Here is an 18,970-nt window from a genome sequence, read left to right on the forward strand (position 1 = left end):
GGTTACATCCCGGACAGGGTTGGTTTCAGTCGCATCATGATTGTTACTTAGTTTGCCAGCATTCAATCAAGAGTATGTCCGCTGCAACGGTTTTACAATGTTTTACAAATTATCATTATATTGCATTGCGGCTGTTCTTTGTAAATAAAAAATAACGTAAGAAATATAATGTTTAAATATGATTGCTGTATTTTATTTGTTAGAATCATGCACTAAATAGATTCTGTTAAAACTGTTGTACAAGGTGTGATCAAGAAATATATATTATAGTTATTGCGCAATCAGAAACATCTTTATCTAATCAATCGAAAACACCCATAATTATGGAACATAAATGTAAATGCATTATATAAATAAACATTTCACCTAACATTTTAAATATCCTCTACTAAAAATGATATCTTTTAAAAAAATGAGTAAGGGGTAACGAGCATTGAAATTCTGAAAGTATTTTTTAAAACTGTTTTAATGTTCATTTTGAGGGGTTTATATTCTTCTTAATGGCAATTACGGATGTAAAAATTGATAAATGTATACAAAACATCACAATGTTTATTTTATTTGTATTTTAACCATGGTCTAACGGTTGGCAGTAATGCAGCTGAACACAACAATTTCTGGTTTGTAACTGCAAATGTAATTATCCCTTAATGAAAGTTTTTTTAATCTGCATTTTTTAACGATTAAGATATCCATGTATATTTAATATTGTCATTATCATTATCAAAACTTAACAGTATTCATACGCATATTACTGAACGTAATGCATTATGTCTGATATGTTACCAACAAGCGGGAACACATTTTAAATTTCCATTTAAATTATAATGTCGTTAGTTTTCAGCGTAAGAGTCGTAATATTTTAAGGCGCTGACCGTCCTTATGCCTGTCCGTCGGAACATACATTTGATTTCTCTATAAAGTATTTGTACACTGTCAGAAATATCCTGGTTTTCAGTATAACTTTCCGGAAATTCCTTCGGCTCTTTGCTGTACTATAAAATAAAAGGGATGCAACCTAAATCTAAACACGAAGTGAATTAGATTTTCCACAGTAAAAGTGTGATTTCATTAGGTCGAGTTAGTCTATTCATGGCAATTGATTGTTATCAGAATTTCGGTGAAATACACATAACGTGAAACTTCAGCTGCAGCAGCAGGAGAGACAACTTATTGTACAATGCGGTCCTTGTTTAAGACAAGCAACCATTGGCAAAGCCAATACACACACGTGATGCACAAATATAATATTGTTGTTTAATCCTCGGTGCTCTAAACCCCCTAATTACCGCGGATTATTTAATTAAACATGTAATTGTAAATGAAAAAAAAATCAATTATTAGCTTCACGATTCAAACAACTTGCAATAAAATATAAAACATCTCAATTTAAATATCCTTAACATATTCACTGCCTAATACGTGTTATTGCAATTTATTTTCTATATTGTATTTATATTCATTAATGACTATTGTGTGATGGAAATTTGTATGTCGTTATACTTCACGTGACAAAAAACAGTGCGCACAAGACGATGTATTGTTGTATAAGACTGAATAAAATGTGTGTTTGTCTTTTGTATCAGTCTTTCTTATAGAATGACCAGATAACCAGAACCGTGAACTTCCGATTTTCGATGCAATGAAACTGAAACGTCCATCAAAATTAATGCCTTAATGTGTTCAGAAAACTAAATATTCATTATCCATGGGGAAACATGATCGAATCCTCGATTTTGTCACATGTACTGAAGGAAAAACGAATATCATGCATCACCAATCCTAAATACCAACTTATATGGTGACATTCCAACCTTATTTAATAATCGTTTGCCACTCAACAAAACGTATTTAATAACATTAATTTCACTGAATGTGTGTGATTGCACCCACTATCAGCGTTTCCGTGTTTGAAATGCCGGACATTGGGAAGTCGGGAAACCATTCAATGTATGGTAGTGGAATTGGTGATGGCCAATCAAACAATCCCTTTTAAGGATGTAAAGTTAATCAATTGCAAACAAAAGTTACAAACTTACATTGATCGCCGTGAACGATGGGCATTTTGTTTAATTAATTTTAAGTAATGTATTAGTTTTCATATGGTAAACATATTTAAACTTGTTTTACCTTGTGTATATATGTATTTTACAAACTCAATTCGTATACTGATATACTTATATAGTATAAAATAGAGTCGAGGGAACAGTTGTATATTTTTGTTAACCTTTTTTATTACTACCAATGAAGAACAATCAGTATTCAGACATATATTTAAAATATTTTAATATGAACGCATTCACCTAAATAAATGGTCTCTCTGTCTCTGTCTCTCTGTCTCTCTCTGTCTCTCCCTCTGTCTCTGTCTCTGTCTCTCTCTGTCTCTGTCTCTCTCTGTCTCTCTTTCTGTCTCTCTGTCTATGTCTCTCTCTCTGTCTGTCTGTCTGTCTGTCTCTCTCTCTCTCTCTCTCTCTCTCTCTCTCTCTCTCTCTCTCTCTCTCTCTCTCTCTCTCTCTCTCTCTCTCTCTCTCTCTCTCTCTCTCTCTCTCTCTCTCTCTCTCTCTCTCTCTCTCTCTCTCTCCCTCTCTCTCTCTCTCTGTCTCTGCCTCTGTCTCTCTCTCTGTCTCTGTCTCTCTCTGTGTCTCTCTGTCTCTCTCTCTCTCTGTCTCTGTCTTTGTCTCTGTCTCTCTCTCTCTTTTGCGGCTCGGACGTGCCCTTTATAGGGGCCTTTTTACAGATTTTGGCATGTATCGAAGTTTGCCATTATAAGCTTTATATTGATAACTGTAAACATTAGATCTAAAACGCTCGATTAAAAAAAAAATTAAAGAAAGAAAAAAGTAGCTCTAAACTCGGGTCGAACCGTTGACCCTTGAATTAAAATTCTATCGAGTATACCACTCGGCCATCCGTGCTCATACAATGCGCGATGTATTTTATATTTTATATAATCAACCTCGTAGTATTACAAAATATAACGACAACAACAGAACTCTCCAAATTATTCAATCGTTTCGCGTTGCAACGCTTTATAATTTTCAATCGTCATAAGATGCATAAAATGGATATTTTAGAGAACAGTAAATGTTAAGTATAACTGTTTCCTCACAAATATAATAACTACAACAAAAGTTTGCGAATGTGAAACAACTTTTTTTTCAATTTTGTCAATTTACCAAAACGTGAAAATGCCTGAATTGAGGTTAAGCATCCGGGGATAAAAAGATATGTAATACTGTGATGTTTGAAGGATTTTCGAACATAACCTCTATTCAGTGTTGTTATTTTCCAGTTTGTATGCTGAATAAATCGGTAAATACCTATACATCACATAATATACTATTTTGCGTTAGTTTTGTTAACGATACCTATGCATCGTATAGTTTATCGTTTTTAATTATTTTTATAATTGATCCTTTATTAGTAGCTCTTATATCTAGGCGAGCAACAGTGTAACCAACACCGTATGTACAGACAGTATCAGTTTTAAAAATAATTGGATTTATTATTATCTTGAACTCTGAACAAGCCAAGCACCTCTTTGTTTAGTTCTCAACTTCACATCATGAAAATAAAACCACTGGTATTGGCAAAAATTGTGTTCACTATCTATCATGTTGCCTTTGTTTTATCGTTGGAGTATACGTGCTACCACATTTACCGTAATCGCATTAGTGGTTTGTTTTATATATGATGTTACTGACCCTTTGTTTTTTTTTAAATAGTTTATAATAAAAAACGCGGCTCGCTCATATGTTTAATATTATCTGAATTAAACATAAGTTTATATTTTGTTAACCAAGAAATTGTATAATGTAATGATTTTATTGATGTTCTGTTCTGATAAAGGATGTGCCAACAAGTGTTATTGATAACCAGTGTGTTCAAAATTACCCACTGGTAATAAACAGGTGTACCTGCAATATGTTTACTTGTATTTGCTGGAATACAATAATTTATAGTTCATTTTAATTAAATCAAACTGGAATTTGCCATTGACATAGTTTGCTAAACGTACATAATCAAACACGTTTTAATTATGCTCACAAACATGGAAAACATGAGGCTGAGAAATAAATAGTAGTGCAGGTGACATCAGCTGCCGGAATATTGTAATAACCTGCATTGTCACAGAATATTATGTGAAACAAAAGTAAAACGGTAATCAAACTATAGAAACAACAACTGTACCGATCGCTCCAGTCTCAAATGAAAATACAGCATTGTAAATCATTAACGTACTGCTTTAAAATTATGTGAACAATATTTATTATATGAATAAATTAAGTAAAAAACGTACGTTAGATATACAGTACAGTAAATGTCCACATTTAAATAACATCTCTTTTTAATGTTTTGTAAATGACATTTATTATTAAATATTGGAAAGTTTTTTTCAATGTATACACTATCACCTTTATCTCCATATTGAGATGTATGTACAAATTCAATACAGCGATGCTGTCTTGTCATCAAATTCGATTGTATTTTAATACAACATTCGATCTATGTTCCCTATTATACTATGTTCCACTGATGGGGTATATTGCTGATGCTTTAATCTCGACCCATTTTTAAAATATTACATTGTTGCATATAGATTTAAACTGAAACATTATTTACATTCTTTATTAAGTCATATAGTAGTTTAATACACAACCAATCCTTAGTTATTAAACTACCCATTTATCAAAACACTTACAGCTTCCTTGATACTCAATAATGCTAACCTGTTTCATTTTATGTAATCGAGGTATCTTTTTTTATGACATATTCATTTATCTTCTTGTAAAAAGCACTATGTTGTGTATCTCTATTGCCTTAAATGGTGTCCCAGTACATGCGTAAAACTACAATACTTTGGTCAAAATGAAGTCAAGTTATTTGATTCTAATATTCCAACCTATGTAATCAAATGTCTCTTTGTCCTAGCGTTGAAACATATGCTTTATACTTCGATATTAGTTGAATATGAACCATCCATCATTTTCAAATATTTAACAATACGATTGTACATTTGAATTAGACAATGTGTTAATCTACATACCAATGCGAATATAAGCAATTAGAATTGTTCAATGGGAATTTTTTTAAGACCAGATTGCTGTCATTTACAAATGATGTGCTTCTTTTTATTAATATTTTCATCGGTGTATGATATTATTATATAAAACAAAATCACACCTACAGGACGGTGTTTGCTTATTTATTTGTCGAACATGCGTTCCCTCGCAAGTAAAGCTAACACTTGACAATAATGCGCTAAATCTGAAATATTGTTCTTATTTCTATTGAAGTAACATTACTACTCAAAATCAACGACAATTTCGTACAATATTTCGTAAAATAAAGCTAAACAATTAAAAATCATTGTTCCTTATGGCATTTGCCGAAATTTCAACACCAAATGTGGTCTCGTAAAATAGATGTTTGTGGATACAAAATGTATTATAAAGTATTGAAGGTGCTATGAGAAACTGTCAAAAAAGTGTGACGGAAAAATCTATTATTAGCATCGGTGACCTTGACCTTGACCCCAGTGACCTCAAACCTCATCAAAAGGTAGAGGTCCATGCAAGGTAACTACATGCCAAATATGAATAAGATCGGTAAAGTATTGAAAGTGCTATGAGAAACTGTCAAAAAAGTATGACGGAAGGAAGGAAGGAACTACAAACTGGCAACTATATGCTCCACCGAAAATATTTCTGGGACCATAAAAACTGCACTTGTTGCTATCACTGTTTTTCCATTGTTCATGTATATGTAATCATGATTAAGGACAAACACAGTGACCATGTTCGTTAAAAAATAATACACACATACCTGTTTTCATTAATACCCAAAGTTACTTACCCTAAATTGAACCTCGCTTTGAAATTGAAGTAAACCACAATCGCAAGTCAACTTTCAAAATTGCAAAAGCTTGTGTTTATGTAATTTGTAAACATACGTACAATGATGTGCTCACTTTGTAATGTTCACTATTACACTTGCTAATGAACATGATAATGAACTTAAATTGGAAAAGGTAAGCAGCTGTGATATAGAAATATGGTTTCTCATTCAAATGACTAGATGCTGTAATTGATTTTCTGGAAAATAAAACGTATCAAAACATCCAAAATTTATTTTTGTTTCGCGTACACATGACATGTTGTAATAAAGAGTAAGTTTGTTCCTTTTACTTAGTTCCTTTTTTCCCTTTTCGAATGAGGAATAAGGAACTGTTCCTTATTCCTTATTCAAGCTTGTCATATAAATTTTATAGGGTTTTAAAGAAAAATAATGCATACAATTCTTAAGTAAATAAAAATAAAATAACTCGAATCTATTTACTTTATATATTTCGTACATATATATATATATATATATTTATATGTTTCTTCCTCGCGCTTGCATAGGATTTCTTGTTTAAACCGAACCGGTATTTTGTAATTCACTAACACTATTTTACATGTTAACGATATGCAAGTGCAATTGTACATTTCAACATGTTTGTTTTTATGTATAATCAATTTACGTATTTGCTGCTGAATATGGAAAAACGAACAAATTCCATTTTCCTTACTCGAGCCGAATAAGGAACTGGCATTTTTCTTTCATTAAATAAAACAAAGTAGAAATATTTTTACACCCGACCTACATTTACAGTAATTTTCTCGTTGGTTAATTTTTATCTATAATTTATAGAAAAGAGCATTCAAGTTCCTATGCGATTTTAATAAGGAATAAGGAACCAGTTCCTTGTTTCTTTATCAAACTGAATAAGGAACACGATTATCATTACTTAAAACTAAATAGAAGTGTATTGCAATTAATGTTTTAAATTTACAACCTACAAACCTGCGGTCAGCAGCCAGTGAAGGGACATACCCAAACTGGCTGCATACGACAGGTTGGCTGCTTAGCACAAGGAAGTTGAGGGTAAGCTAAGCCAAATTAAAAGGTATCAAATCCTGTGTATTCTTTTAATTCCAATATAAAGAAGCACATTTAATGCATAACACATTTATGACAAATGCAAATACTGTACATATGAACTTAAACAAAACAGTTAGAAATATTTAGGGTCAAAAAAGCATAAATTGATATTTAAAAAAGTTTTAAAAGATGACAATCTTTTCTTCTCTTTCAAAGTTGCTAACATGTTTGTTTCAAGAAGAGAAATCAATGTGGATAAGGGAACTGCTCACACAAAGCTATCTCCCTTTCCCAAGTTGTTTTCTCATAAGGGCAAGTGAAAATTATTTTGAAAAAAACAACAACAGATAAACCTTTTAGCAAGCATTTTTTCTTTATTTTCAGAACATTTTCAAAACAAAGAAATCTTTTATAGACGTTTGTTTGGTTGTTTTTGTAACACGCATCTCCACTCATCATAATCCATAGCAACCTTGAGCTTGCCCTCACTTCCATTTTGCAACGCAAACTCCTTCAGTTTGTGAATGGACTCACAAGCATCATCCAAAGACATTGGTCTACTAACACTGACACACTGCTCTTCTTCGTTCTCACTGAGGTCACCACCCTGATTTAAAAGTTCAGTTGCCGGCTTATCCTATTCAGTCATGTCAGATTCGCAGGTTGAAAACTCTGAGTCAAGGTTTACTAGCCCCCCTTTATCACAATCGAACAGTTCCCTAGCAAATTTCACCATGGAAAATGTGCAATCATCTTCATTAACACGATGTTCCACATTTGATCACTAGTTTCACTACTTTCCACATTTTGATCACCATCACACAAAACCGAAAAACGAGCACCCTTGAAACACTTCATCAGGCTGTCAACGTGACGTAACCAATCCTCCATGAGTTTTGATGCGATTCATGCTTTCTTATTCGCATGGTAGCGAACAGGAAGTTTGGCGGGGTCGAGGGATTTGAAACATCTAGGTTTGATAGACTTTCCGATGATCAGAGGGATGATCAGAAGGGGCAGTTTTACTCCTGAAAATTTGAGTTTGTATGAAAAACATAAGGAAGGGATATTAGCTCTTGAGCAGACAACTTTTCAAACCAGAGTGCCTTTCACATTCACCATTGGGAAAGAGATCATTTCTTATCACTTAATAATAAAAATCTTTCCAGCAGATCAATTTTGATCACTCATTTAGGGAAAGTGGTCTTTGCAGCAGATATGAGACAATAGGCAAAAAAAATTCATCGTTAGAAATGAAAAAGTGTTTATTGTTTAAATAACAGAGAGAGAGATAGAGAAAACAAAACAAAAAAAAGATAACTAACCTGTCATTGATGCGCAAAGAGCGACGGTTATTCTTCTTTGGATCGTTTTCCTCCAGCACAATCTCCCCCTTCTTGAAGTAGGTTGTCTTAGTTGTATCAAGAAAGAACAACCCGGTCTCGCCCATATTAAAGATATCATTCTGGTTATATCCTTTGCAACCACTCTCGATTTTGCTTGTCCAGTTTGTCACAATGTCACCGTTAACTGAGGCACGTTCATCACTTTGTTTTTTTATTACAATGTTGTGTCTCTTTAAAAAAGAGTCCAACCAGCAACCAGACCCTTTAAACTCCGAAAGTTCAAGATCACTCGCGAATTTCATAGCCTTTTCCTTAATGAGTGGCCCACTGACATTGATTTGTCTGGATGTTGCGTCCAGAAACCATCTGTACAAGAGACCGTCAATTTCACCGTAGGAAACACTAACTTTAAAACGCTTAGCATCTGGGTTCCCAAATTCAAATTCATCCATATTATCCCTCTTACGTTTCGCCACATTTTGAATTTGCGTCCAACCACACACCGAAATCGGAAGCTATGTCTCTAGACGAACGTCCACTATCAAGAAGCCACACACGTTTTATCCGATCCTCTAACGAAAGGCACATGCGTTTAGACATTTAAGCATCAGATATGATAAATATCGCATCAAATTTGTCCATTTAATAGGAATTCATTTTCTCTGTTTTCTACTAATACCTTAGAGTGAACGCAAACTGTAGCGTAATTATCGACAATCAAAATTACATTGTGTAATTTCATTTAATTAGACCGTGACACACTTCTTTAATCAACACCATTTCTTTATTCAACACCTTTTTTAATGAAGAACACCAATAATGTTCTACTAATTGGTGTCGATAACAGTCGCCGAAATATGTTAACTTGTGTGAAGTTTAAAACAACAAGGCCTCAGGGCGATTATTTATTTTTATCGAGAGCAGTAATTGGGTCACGCAACCGTTATACACATGTCAAATTTTGTTGTTTTGACAAAGAAGCCTGGTCACTGGCTGCATACGAAAATAGTGCTTAACACGGACTTTTAAAAGAGTAGAAATGAACGGGCGGACCTGGGCTGGCCACATAAGGCAGGTTGGCCGCTTAGCTCATGTGGCCCGCTCTCAGGTTCGACTGCATATATTTATGATATTAGTTTATATTTGTTAACTTTGGATCTACTTCATTGATGTTTAAGTAAGGAAATGCCAGTACCTTATTCGGTTCGAATAATGAATAAGGAACTGGTTCATTTTTCCTTATTCATCAGCGAATAAGGAACTGAATTATAAAAAAAAACATGTTGACATGTACAAGATTGCACTTTTATATCATATACATGTAAAATAATGTTATATGCTGTAGGTTTTGTTGATGTGAACTTAGTATTCGAATCACAAAATACCGGTTCAGTTTAAACAAGAAATCCTATGCAAGCGCGAAGAAGAAACATGAATATGTAACGTTATATATAAAGTACATGTATTCGAGTTATTTTGTTTTGATTTACTTAAGAATTGTATGAATTATTTTTCTTTAAAACCCTGTATCAAATATTAAAAGCTTGAATAAGGAATAAGGAACAGTTCCTTATTCCTTATTTGAAAAGGGAAAAAAGAAACTAAGAAAAAGGAACTAACTTACTCCCCATTACAACATGTCACTTGTACGCGAAACAAAATAAATTTTGGATGTTTTGATACGTGTTATTTTCCAGAAAATCAAATAAAGCATCTAGTCATTTGAATGAGAAACCATATTTCTATATCACAGCTGCTTACATTTCCCAATTTAAGTCCATTATCATGTACATAAGCAAGTGCAATAGTGAACAATACAAAGTGAGCACATCATTGTAAGTATGTTTACAAATTGCATAAGCACAAGCTTTTGCAAGTTTGAAAGTTCACTTGCGATCGTGGTTTACTTCAATTTCAAAGCGAGGCTCAATTTAGGGAAAGTAACTTTGGGTATTAATGGAAACAGGTATGTGTGTATTATTGTTTTTAACGAACATGGACAATCTGTTTGTCAATCATGATAACATATAAATAAATAATGGACATATAGTGAGGGCAACACGTGTAGTTTTTTTATTAGAAGAAGGATTCAGCAGTATGCAAGTAACACTCGCAGGATGGAATTAAAAAAAACTTTCATTATGTAATTTTCGTGACCCTTTAAAAACAGGTCAACCAAATTGGCAGCATAAATAAATGTAATGAAATGTAATATTGCACAATGCAAAATTCCAAAATTTATAATAATTATAATAAGTTTTTATTTTGAAAATGCAAAATATGCGATATACTAGCGACAAATATGTTAAATTGCACTCTGAATTGTATCAATATGAAAAACAAACAAGGTATCCAGTCCTGCATTTTTAAAAATCAAAATATAGTGTTTTAGCTAGTAGATCTCCTGAAAATAAGTTAATGGTTTAACAGACAGACAGATAGACAGACAGAATGTTTTAATGAGGTAATTTTTACATTGTTCGTCATAGACAAATAGTTAAGCATATATCTACGTATTCTTATATAAGCGTGACTACAATTTCAAGAAGCTATTAAAATATAATATTGTTCACATAAAGACTATCACATATGCCATTCTATATATATTTATTTATCTATTTTTGGTGATTTGTTTACAAATAACAAAATATTCATCTTCATTGTTTCACTAATGGGCTTTATCCAGATAAAATAACTTAATAACTTAGTGACACTGTTCATATTAGTCTTGAAGCATGTTAACACATATGTCAAAGCCTCACGGCTAGAAATTCTGAGCAATGCTAAGATTAGAAAATGTCACAAGTTTGTTTTTATTGCTACAATACGTTTCAGTATTTTACATAAGCGAGACAAGGTACAGTGGTTAGACTGTCCAATAAAACTACCTTACTGGCAAATCAAATGAGCATGCATATATGTATTTATGTCACTACTTACACTACAACTCTTCTTCAGTGGTATTATATGCAGGCGTAGCAATATATATATTTTTGTAGTTGTATGAAAGGGCATTTACAGGGGCCTTTTCACAGATTTTGGCATGTTTTGAAGTTTGTCATTAAATGCTTTATATTGATAAATGTAAACATTAAATTTTAAAAGCCCCAGTAAAAAATCAAAAATAAGATTTAAAAAAGGAAAAAAAGAAGCCCGAAGCTGGGCTCGAACCAGTGACCCCCGGAATCCTGAAGTAAAAACGCATTAGCCAACTGAGCTATCCTGCCAAGCATACATATGATGCGTATTTTATACGTTATATAAGCAATCTTCGTAGTTTCACAAAATTAAACGACAACATAACTCTCCAAATTATTCAATCGTTTCGCGTTGCAACGCTTTATAATATTTAGGTATTTAAATCGTCGAAAGATGCATATAATGGCTATATTAGACCATGGCAAATGTTCAGTAATACTGTTTCCTCACAAATATCTTAACTAAACCGAAAATTTACGAATCTGAAACAACTTTTTTCAATTTTGTCAATTTACCAAACCGTGAAAAGACCCCATTAAGGTTTTATAATTCACTATAGAATTCAATACACAATCAAAGCAAGTTGCACTTGCTTCAGATTTTTCTCCGAAATATTGAGAACGAGAAGGAATCGTTTGAAACGATGCAACACGTGAATCTATGTGTCTGTCTTAGATCAGATAAACTGTTTCTGATACAAATGAATGTAGCTATAGTCGCCCATGCTTGTTGTTGGTATGATTATTGAAATGCAATATGTTTATTTAACAAAAACAATCTGCAGATACTACCCATTGAACCAATGAGCAATACTGAGCAGACTTTTACCGATAATAAATCTTTACTACACTACCACTCGTCGACATTTAAAATTACATAAATGCATTATAACTATGTTAAATTATATATTTATAACATGTATGTGTGGCATTTTGTGTTGTATTATAATTGCCTCGAAAGCTATATTGGTGTTATTATTAATCATTCATACCGCAAATATCGTAAAAATACAAAGTCGTGTGTTGAGTCTGCTAAATGTTAATGGGTACAGTTTCATCAATGTTTATCATGTTGTCTGTTAATTTTCACATACATTGTTCCTTGTAGAGATTTCAATATATGATTTTATCGGCGGTAAACTGATATAAAAGCATAGAAAAGTTCTTTTCTTGTATTAATTGCAAGCAAATGAGCAAATGGTCGAGTTCAAATTTTATGTTCTAGGTAATAACCATCGTAAAACATTGTTAGAAAATTTCGTTTACATACAAGACGTTCTGTAATTATCGAGTGTGTTATTTCTGACAGTATAAATCAATATCATATTACATGCCCAAGGTTAATTAATAAAATGGTACATACAAAAATAAAAACAAAAGTTTATTAATGTTTAAGACAAATATAAACCCATTCTAACTCAAACGTTACGTATATATTGAATTGAATATATATAATATATATGATTGTTACGGATAATTCATGGGAATTTAAGTGAAGGTCGATATTTATTTTGTAATTGTAAAATCATTGTAACAAAATAACGTCAGAAGGAAAATACAACGTTAAGCATACGATTTTTTCTATAATACATATATATTCTTAATCGAAATAAGAACAATATTTTAGTTTTAGAGCATGATTGTCAAATTTAAGCTTTACTTGCGAAGGAACGGACGTTAGCACAAATAAATAAGCAAAAACCATGTTATAGGTGTGATATTTATATATACAACTATCATACACTGATAACAATATGAATAAAAAGAAGCACATCATTTGTAAACGACAGCAATCTGGTCCGAAATAATTGCCATTGAACAATTCTAATTGCTTATATTCTTATTGATATGTAGATTAACAAATAGTCCAATTCAATTATGCAAACGTATGGTTTAATATGTGAAAATGATGGAGGGTTTATATTCATCTAATATCGAACACTTTTTTTACCATTATCAGGAGAGCAATAACGCACATAAACAAAATAGTTTAAAACACGCTTTGTATTATGTATAATATCGGTTGAAGTGACGAATTGTTAACACTTTTTATTCAAAAATAAATCTTATGTATTTATTAATTTATAACACTATATTATTTAAACTAGTCTATAATAAGTAAAACCGGAAAGAATCGCAGAAAAAACATAGTTTGCTTACCGTGGCAATCGAAACAGGTTCTTCTCGATGTAAAAGCATATGTTTCAACTCTACGACAAAGAGACATTTGATTACATAGGTTGGAATATTAGAATTAATAACTTGATTTGAGTTTGACCAAAGCATTGTAGTTGTACGCATAAACTGGGAAAACGTTTAAGGAAATAGAGAAATAGAGATACACAACATAAGACTTTTTACACGAAGATACAGGAATCTGTCATAAAGGAAGATATTTCGATGACATAAAATAAAACAAGTTAGCATTAGTAAGTCTCAAGGAAGCCGTAAGTGTTTTTGATAAATGGGTAGTTCATACCTACGGATTGCTTAGGAGATACATACGTATAGTGGCATAACATGTAACTGTATTAAACCGATATAGAGGTTTATTTACCTGTTATCATATAATAATTATGTCTGAAAAATTACTCATAATTAAAATATTAGCATTTGTCCTCAGCGTAAGATAAGCCAATAATTTGTGCAGTGAAGAGTGAATTAGAATTTGTTTTACATTCATTGTGCACAATACTGCAAAAGGAAAGATAAAATCTATAATAGACATACTTTATTTGCTGATCCTACGTTGAACACATATTTACTTATTATATCCATTCATTTGATAAGGGCATGCAATATTCTTCTTAGTATTTGGATTGTCGTATCATTTGTCACAATTAAAATGTATGTGACTATTTATTTAGTATCAAATTGAGCATTCCAAACACTCTCCGTTTTTAAGCATCATCATGTTACATTATATTTGAAGTTTTATATAGATATAACATAACTCTTTTTTAATGTGATGGCATGCAGTGTACAACACGTTCAAACACACCCAATGTTATGAATTAAACTACTATATGACTAAATAAAGGATGTAAACAATATTTAAGTTTAATTATACATGCAAACATGCAATATTGTAGAAATAGGTTCAGATTTAAGCATTAACAATATACCCCATTAGTGGAACATAGTACTATAGGGACAATAGATCGAATGTAAGCAGACCTGTTGTATGGAAATACAATCGAATTTGATTACAAGACAACATCTTTGTATCGAATAAGTTCACTCATCTCAACATAGAGATAAGCGCGATTGTGAACCCATTTAAAAGAACTTTCCAAAATTTAATAACAAATGTCATTTACACAAATTAAAAAAAAGACGTTATTTAAATGTGGTCATTTACTGTACTGTTTAGCTTACAAACAGTTATGACTTTATTTATTAATAAAATAATATTGTTCTAATAACTTTAAAGCATTGCGTTCATGCATTACAATGCGGTATTTTCATTTGAGACTGGAGCGATCGGTACAGTTGTTTTATCTATGGTTTGATTACAGTTTTACTTTTGTATAACAGAATATCCTGTGACAATGCAGTTTATGACAATATTCTGGCAGCTAATGTCACCAGCACTACTTTTTTGTTTCTCAGCCCCATGTTTTCAATGTATTTGAACATAATTAAAACATGTTTGATTATTTACGTATATCAAAATATGTCAGTGAGAAATAACAGTTTTATGTGAATGAAATGAACTCTAAATAATTGTATTCCAGCAAATGCAAGTAAACATACTGCAGGTACATCTGGTAACCACCCGTGGGTAATTTTGAACACATTGGTTGTCAATTAAAAAGGTTAACACTTTTTTTATCCATAAAATCATTACATTATGCAATTTCTTGGTAAAATTGTTAACACATATGTGTTTTCTTTTTAACATGATCAATATAAAAGGGGAGAGTTTTTGTGAATACAGTTAATGGGTTAAGGTGTTAAATGACTTCGTTCACAAGACGCATCACTAGTTCTGCCTTAACTGAAAAATGCCTGTTAGTGTTAACCTTGTTTTGAAATTAGAATTTGCACTGCATTTGTTATGTATCGTAAATACATCGGATAACGAGACAGTGATACTAAAGAATACAAACAATCAATCAGTATGTGTTTTGTATTCAATGTTTAATATTTACATTTGTAAACACGTTTACAAACATCATTGTGAAGATGTGGATGTGATATCCCATTAGCTAATGACCATTTTCAAGGACACGCTAGGTTTGGAAGCTTAACTACCATATTGAGAATATAATTGGAGGAGTTTATTACGAAGAACATTGATTTGAAGACTTGTTTGAACAATTTTGTGTCAAGGCAAGAATATATGAAAGGCAGCTGTCAACTGATAACAATGCAGTATACGCGAGAACGTTTTATGTTTTAATTGCAAGCTAACGTTCGAGTTTCTTGACAATATAAACTTAAAAATATCAATGTCTTTTAGATGCATATTTTTAATAATAGTCAATGATAGGTTAATAATAGTCAGATATGTCATATCATACAGTAACATCTTAAACATAATTAACACAAGTTTTTATGATACGCGTTACATAATGTGTGCGAAGCCAAACATATAAATCATTTAACAACTTACAATTTATGTAATACATTGAATGTTGCATCAAATAGTTGAAAGGATATTTGGAGAAAAGTTTGCAGGTTTGTCTCTTATTCGTTAAGGGAAAAAATGTATAAAATTAAATATTGAACATAATTATTATAGTTTAACAATTATTATAATATTGAATTCTTTCTAGTACATATTCGATATTTTAGTACGTTTAACATGAAACTTTAAACGTCAAAATGTAAATAAATTGTCAGAAAACTGGACACGATTGCAGATGAATTTGTAATATTTATATATTTTATTATATATTTTAATATGATTTGCTGCAAACCTTGAGTTTACTTCTAGACTAGTCTATGTAAAAATACGTTTCAATTCAATAACACTACTCGTATGAAAACATATGTGGAATTGAATGGTTTTATTGCAAAGACACCACATCTATCAACAAACTATGCAAAGAAATTATAAGAATAGATGGATTTATTGCCGAAAGAAAAATATATTTGGTTTATATTCAAAACAAATATTTAACAAAAACGAAATCACTTATATCGCTATGGTGTATTGCTTTGCCTTCTTATATCTAGGATTGTTTTGTTTTACATATAATGCATGGTATATAATACTTGAGTTACATAAGCACATCTTTTCCTTTATAACTGATAGTATATGAACACAAAATTTCAATATAGAATTTGCATTGGATGAATCTTGCATTGATCAAAGAATGAGTATACATAACTTATTTGAGGATTAAACAAATAATTTCTGCTCCGTTGTAGAATTTAGTCTGTTCTTATTCCCGTTTTGATTGTTTCGGTAACTGTCATTCAAACACATCATTTACACACAAGATTTAAGAACACTGACATTAAAACATCGTAAGAAGCCACTAAAACAATGCAACAAAATTATCATTTTTAACAACCATCCTTGTGCGTATACTTCGCAATGATCTGGTTCCATAGGCAGAAACTTATTTCACGTTTACAGAACTCATAAATTGAATATGGTTGGAGCTGGGCGAAGGGAACAAATGTAGCATTTCTGATTTTCGTGGTATAACTCTTCAAGTTTATATGTAAATGTTGGCTCGAGAGAAAAAATCTTCAGTTTCCGTACTGAATCCTTTTCTTAGCTAACTTTTCTTCCTAGTAGACAATTCCTAACAAGGTATGCATATTTAAAAGCATGGTAATATGAATCGACGGACGTAAGGATATTACAAATTACTGCCAAAATAAGCTCAATAAAACAATTTAAAGCTAATCACTCTTGTTTAGGGAAATATTATATGTTCGTACAGTATAAACTTATCATAAACACACATTCAGCATCAATGAGCAATATTAAAAAAAAATGTTATTGATAATACGTTAGTCTTCCCAGCCTATTTCATTTTCGATAATACTATCGAACAATCTGTTGGTTATTGGCATGTAACATGCAAATTACTCGTTTGATATCATATAATTAAATTGTAATGTAAGTAATTGCGTTAAAAAATATGACGACAGCGGATGGCGAGCCATGCGTGGGATCATATTACGTCAACACTGAATACATTATATTCTTACTTACGCATGTATGTCATCTGGTGTGGGTATTTCTGTTTTAAATGCTATTTGAATGTAAACTGGCTAAAAAACGTGTGCTACTTTATGTGGGTAAAGATAGACATACACAACCATGATTTGTAATTTTGCCTTTTGTAACCATATTCTTCCTGTATTGCATGACGATGGTATGAATGTAAAACTACACGATGCAATATCTCTAAAGCTTTTTAATAAAACGAGATTCCCGTTTTGTTTTAATTTTATCGCGACTCAGAAAGTTACGGTTCTTGTTCTCTGATATGTTCATACCCATTGAGAAAACTCTAGCTTAAAACTTCACTGTATGTTTTCTTGCTGACATACGCTTGCTAACTCGCCGGTTCACTTCATACTATCTAGCTTGATTATGATACAGTTTAATCAAAGTAAGAAGGACTAATTTCAGCATAGACTTAAGCATCACCATAAACAAACGTTACAATGAATACTATGTAAAGGGTACTCAATCGAAAACAATTAAAACCGACCACAAATCAGACCGACCATTCGTCAACACATATTTATTTTGTGTGGCTGTCATTAAAATAGTTTTAGTACAAAACAAAGTCAACCATAAACTTTAATCATGAATGCTTGCAATTTGCGTCAACAAATGTTATAATGTATTGGTCGAGCCTATGGTGAAATTTGATTGGTCAAAGAAATATTGTACTAACCGCGTTGATAGCAAATTTTGATTTGTCGAACCTAGTATTGACCGCAGTTGTTCTGTATTTTCCATGTGTTCCCGTATTGGGCGAGCTTTTATGTTAATTTGCGAGGCCATTTTGTATCGTGTTAGCATGAGATTCTCGTCCAATTTGATCAAGTGGATACAAAAAGCAATTTAAAATCGTCGATCTGAGTGACGCGTTCTAATATTCTTCAATTCAACCCCTGTGTGATGCTTGATGAAGACAGAGAGTTAAATGGATACGTTGTCCGAATTGTGTGCTAGGCACAAAGATTTCAATCTGTACTCAGAAAGCGTTTTAAAAATCGTTCTGAATGGTCGAGAAGTATTCAGTTCGCAAGAAAAACCCTCTCACTTTTTCCAAATATACAAGAGCACAGAATGTTGACTTAACAATGAAACTCCATTTTATGGCACCCAATTAGTTTGTCTAGCAGCGGTTAATTTCCAAAGGGGTCTTAAAACAGAAAACTATAACGAAACGCCAGTTGAAATAACATATATTATTGATGCCTTTTTAAATGGTTGAATCTTGTAATGCGCACGCAGCATAAACTATTGGAGTCTTCCATGACATAATATCCACTCTGATATAAAAAATGTTTCTCTGATGCTCTTCTGCCTGTTTTTTTAAATTCATTTTTCATGTGCTTATGTCCACTACTTTAACAATTATATTGTTATTGATAGGAAAAACTTTTGTTGACAAGATAATGTTCGATCAAGATGTAAAACTAAAAGCCATTATCATCAGTACTTTGGTACGTCAATTTTTACTTGGTGGAACTTTTTACAGAAAAACAGCAACCTCAACAGACTATTTTTAGCACACA

The sequence above is a fragment of the Dreissena polymorpha genome, chromosome 2 (assembly GCF_020536995.1).
Source record: "Dreissena polymorpha isolate Duluth1 chromosome 2, UMN_Dpol_1.0, whole genome shotgun sequence".
NCBI lineage: Eukaryota > Metazoa > Mollusca > Bivalvia > Myida > Dreissenidae > Dreissena > Dreissena polymorpha.